The sequence below is a fragment of the Cervus elaphus genome, chromosome 27, assembly GCF_910594005.1.
Source record: "Cervus elaphus chromosome 27, mCerEla1.1, whole genome shotgun sequence".
NCBI classification, from domain to species: domain Eukaryota; kingdom Metazoa; phylum Chordata; class Mammalia; order Artiodactyla; family Cervidae; genus Cervus; species Cervus elaphus.
Window position 1 is genome coordinate 13284142 of NC_057841.1, and position 4227 is coordinate 13288368.

Below are 4227 nucleotides of genomic sequence, written 5' to 3' on the forward strand. Positions count from 1 at the left end.
GAGCACTTGGTTAAGGTGAATTCTGCCCAGCTTCTCTGTAAAACTACCATTCTCCCCTAATTAAACATCATTACGTTTACTTTGCAAGTGTAAGTTAGTCACTCAGTCGTATCTGACTCTTTGTGATCCCATGGACTGTAACCCACCAGGCTCCTTGGTCCCTGGAATTCTCCTGGCAAAAATACTGGAGTGGGTTGCCATTTCCTTCTCCAGGGGATCTTCCCAACCCAGGGATCGAACCCAGGTCTCCTGCATTGCAGGCAGACGCTTTACCAACTGAGCTACCTGGGAAGCCATGTTTATTTTGAACAGTGCTTATTTTAAAAAATAAATAAATAAAAAATAAACACTTACTTTTAACAGTGCTTATTTTTTCACTTAATATTGCACTGTCAACATTTTTCATGACATTAATATCCCTAAATTTTTTAATGCTGTGTAACATTCTATTGTATACCTTTGTATACCATTATATATATCTGTGTCTGTGTGTATTACTATCTACATTATTTTTAGCATAACAATGTATTATCACTATTCATGTTAGGGTGTTGAGCATATCATTAATATTGATTTTTACCTGTAATTCTCATTTTAAAGCAAGCATGTTTTTACTTTTAATTTTTTTTGTATAAAGTGATATAGTTGCATATAAACACTAAATTATAATTAATGGATTGTAAAACAAGGCTTCTAAGGATTGTTAAAGGAAGCTTCAAAAGTTATTAGATGTAGATGAATAAAATCAATTTTGCCTTCACAGTATACCCCCCAAAATATTAGGAAAAGCCAATTAGAAAAAAATAAGGGATACATTATTACTCTAAAGAAAAAGGTTTTCATGATCATTATTACAAACACTTTATTGACATCTTACAGTGATGCCAATGTACTACTGGAGTTTTGTAGGCTAAGGTTACATGATGGGGAAATCTCATGTGCAGGCTTGTCATCAGCAGAATCAGAAAGCAATTCTACGCACCCATCTCTCGATGTTATTGCACTAACTTACAACACTGCTGGGAGCTTTTCATCTCCTCGCCGAGACCGCTGCTGAGTTATTAGCTATTGCCACAGGCCACACACTAAATGAAATGGTTTTATGTCAGAGGGTAACTATAGAAAATTTTAGAAACAAAGAGAGTTGCAGAATTTCCTTTATGTAAATCACTGTGCACTTAGAAGCTTTATGTCTGAAATAACAAAGGAGTACATGAAAATTGGGCATTTCATTAGAAGATGTAAAGGTTTATGTATGAAAACAGCATTCAGTTTATGTTAATAGAGAAACAGTAGAAAGGAGAAGAATAACAAGATTACCATTTTTAACCTTTGGAATGTCAATTTTGAATATTAAGTATTCCTTTTATAAATAATACCTTCATACTTTTTTCTTAAAAGTAACATACACATTTTAAAACCAGGGCATTTCTAGGTGAAATAACATAGCACACGATGATTTTTTGTATGTAAAAGAAAGAGGTGCAATGAAAGGATCTGTTTAGGATGTTATCCTTAGTTTGTATTGTATTTTTAAGTATTTGATCATTCAAACTTTCAAAACAAGATATTTATTTTTCTTTATAAATGAAATAAAGATTTTCTAAACTATAATATTAGGGCTTTCATGTTTAAAATCTTGCTCTGAAATATAGAAACCTGTCTGTTTAATTGCTGGTTATCACTTTTAGGAGAACTCTACTGTCAAAAATCAAATTACTCTAGATTTGGGTATATCCTGAATCAAACCACAGTTCCCAGCTCACTAAATATATATGCACATATTTTCAATTTATATAATTTTATTATCCTTGTAGGACTTTTGTTAAACTTAAAGACTTTTTTGGTGAAATAGCCATCATTAATTTCAGCTGTTCATAAATATTTGAAGTTAATTCAAAGTTATATTAGCCATGGGAGTATAAATAATACACAGGTCTTATTCTTCTCTCTGTACTAATTAACACATTTTTGAATAAATAATCTTCCTTTCTCATATCTCTGGTTGATGTAGTGTCTGAGAAGCACAATTAGCAAGAGAAATATACAATTACCATTCAATCTCATTTGCTTGAGGTAAAAATATTTGGGAATTCAGTCTTAAATTTCCTTAACAATGGGAAAGAATAATTGCGGTAGAGAAACTTCTGCTCCTGTTTAATCAAATAGGTGGATCCTACAATACATTCTTGGTCTTCCCAGGTGGTGCAGTGGTAAAAAATCTGCCTGCCAATGCAGGAGATGCAAGCGACAGAGGTTCGATCCCTGGGTCAGGAAGATCCCTTGGAGGAGGATAGGGCCACCCACCCCAGTATTCTTGCCTGGAGAATCCCATGGACAGAGGAGCCTGGTGCGCTATGGTCACAGGGTTGCAAAGAGTCAGACATGCCTGAAGCAGCTTAGCACAGTACAGGTAGCTGCTCAGAAGAGAGACTAGTTTCTGCATCTGAGATGATGTGGTCAACTTCAGGTCTGGCTTTAGGGTATCTCTCAATAGCAGCCACAGCCATATCCTAACTACTAATCATGCACACAGTACCTATCATTCATAAATTAACACTAAATGCCGGAGTAGTGTTAGATGCTACACACACTATCTTCACGCTTCAGCAGATCATAAAGTTTGCAATCATTATTTCCATTTTTCAAACGATCAGATAGGTCTGTAGGTGTTGGATAATTTGCTCAAGGGCACTCTATAGAATGAATATATTCCAGGGACTTCCCTGGTGATTCAGTGGTTAAGACTTTGCGTCCTAGCGCACAGGGTGCAGGTTCAGTCCCTGTTCAGGGAGCTGAGAATCTAAGCCTCACAGCCAAAAGAGAAAAATGGAAAACAAATTCAAGAAAGACTTTACAAATGGCCCACAAAAAAAAAAATCTTTAAAAAAAAGAATAAGCATATTCCAATATGGTATGGGACATCCTTATACTGCTATAGCACTATGCTTTTTTTTTTTTTTAAGTCTTATCTTCTAGGATAATTTTCCCTTCTAGTTTTATTGAGATATAATTGATGTACAGCACTGGATAAGTTTAAGATGTACAACATAATGATTTGGCTTACTAACGTCATGAAATGTTTACCACAGCAAGTTTAGTGAACATTCATCATCTCATATAGACACAAAAATTTTGAAAATACAAAAAAAAATTTTCCCTTGTGATGAGAGCTCTTAGGATTTACTCTTAACAACTTTCACATACTGCATATAACAGTGTTATTTATAATTATCACGTGCATTACAACCCTAGTACTTATTAATGTTATAACTGGAAGTTTGTACCTTTTAATGACTTTCATTCAATCCCCCCTCTACTCACCTCCACCTCTGGTAGTCACAAATCTGATCTCTTTTTCTATGGATGTTTGTTTATTCACTTTTGAAGTACAACTGACCTTTAACACTATGTTAATTCCTGGTACACAAGAAATGTATTTCTATACATTACCAAATGATCATTATATTAAGTCTAGTTACCCTCTGTCACCATACAAAAGTATCATGTGATTACTGACTACATTTCCAGACTCCACATTTCATACCTGTGACTCAGTGATTTTGTAACTGAAAGTTTGGGCCTCTTAGTCGCCCTCACCTATTTCTCTCCTCCTCCTGCCCCTGCCTCTCTGACAACCACCATTTGCTCTCTGTCTCTGTGACCGTTTCGGTTCTGTTAAGTTTGTTTTATTTTTTAGAGTTCACATATAAGTGATAACAGAATATTTGTCTTTCTCTCTCTGGTTTAGTTCACTTAGCATAATACGCTCTAGGTCAATCCATGTTGTCATAAATACAGGATTTCATTCTTTGCATGGCTGAATAATATTCCATATATATATAATAGATAGGTAGACAGATAGAGGCCAAATCTTCTTTATTCATTCATCTGTCGATGGACACTTAAGTTGCTTCCTATCCTGGCTGTTGTAAATAATGCTGTAAGAAACATAAGGGTGCATATACACTTTTTTCAAATTAGTGTCTTCCTTGTCTTCATATACCCAGGAGTGAACTGCTAGATCATATGGCAGTTCTATTTTTAATTTTTTGAGGATCTATACTGCTTTCTATAGTGGCTGCACCAACTTACACCCCACTGTAATCAATTTTTCAGTTCAGTTCATTTAAGTCACTCAGTTGTGTCCTACTCTTTGTGACCCCATGAACTGCAGCACGCCAGGCCTCCCTGTCCATCACCAACTCCCGGAGTCCACCCAAACCC

At 35.4% G+C, this 4227-nt stretch overlaps 1 non-coding gene across 1 annotated transcript; it reads right to left on the reverse strand.

Moving 5' to 3' along the window:
* Nucleotides 1-219: 219 nt before the first annotated feature.
* TRNAC-GCA lies at nt 220-291 on the reverse strand. Its single transcript has one exon. It is a non-coding gene; the product is annotated as a tRNA-Cys (tRNA).
* Between the last annotated feature and the right edge of the window lie 3936 nt (nt 292-4227).